The sequence below is a fragment of the Cucurbita pepo genome, unplaced genomic scaffold (genome assembly GCF_002806865.2).
Source record: "Cucurbita pepo subsp. pepo cultivar mu-cu-16 unplaced genomic scaffold, ASM280686v2 Cp4.1_scaffold007414, whole genome shotgun sequence".
Classification (NCBI taxonomy): Eukaryota; Viridiplantae; Streptophyta; class Magnoliopsida; order Cucurbitales; family Cucurbitaceae; genus Cucurbita; species Cucurbita pepo.
In genome coordinates this window covers 1-528 of record NW_019653346.1, presented here as the reverse complement: position 1 = coordinate 528, position 528 = coordinate 1, and the positions used below count along the sequence as shown (strand labels likewise).

Here is a 528-nt window from a genome sequence, read left to right as displayed (position 1 = left end):
ATATTTTAAAAAGAAATAATAATCAACTAAACTATAAGGTGAGATGAATGCAGATCAAACACAAGACCTTCCAATATTCAAGCTAATGCTCTCCCAACATAAAGCCATCCCAGATAACATAAAAAATGAATAATCACATGTTTTAGATTTGATAGTCAAGTTGCAACTTAGTCAACCTATACTAGTTTGATAGTTGGATAAAGAACGTGACGGTATTTCCACTAATTCATTATATTCTAAAACATAAATAATCACTAATTTTGGAAAGAATAGTCAAATTATGCAATATGCGGTGAACGTGGATTGAACACATGACCTTCAAATCTTCAGTCTAACGCTCTGCCAACTAAGCTATCCCTGCAATCATTAGAAATGAAAATTCATCAGTAAAGATATTTTCGCTGATTCNAGATTTTAAAAGGAAATAATGACTAATTTTTTATTGAATAGTCAGGTTATGGAAATAGAAACAGGTGTGGTACGTGAGCTTCAAATCTTAAATCTGTCTCAAAACTGAGCTATCCCCAC

General features: G+C 31.9%; 1 non-coding gene across 1 annotated transcript; it reads right to left on the bottom strand.

Moving 5' to 3' along the window:
- Window positions 1–288: 288 nt before the first annotated feature.
- On the bottom strand, window positions 289–361 carry TRNAF-GAA. The gene has a single exon. It is a non-coding gene; the product is annotated as a tRNA-Phe (tRNA).
- Window positions 362–528: the final 167 nt, after the last annotated feature.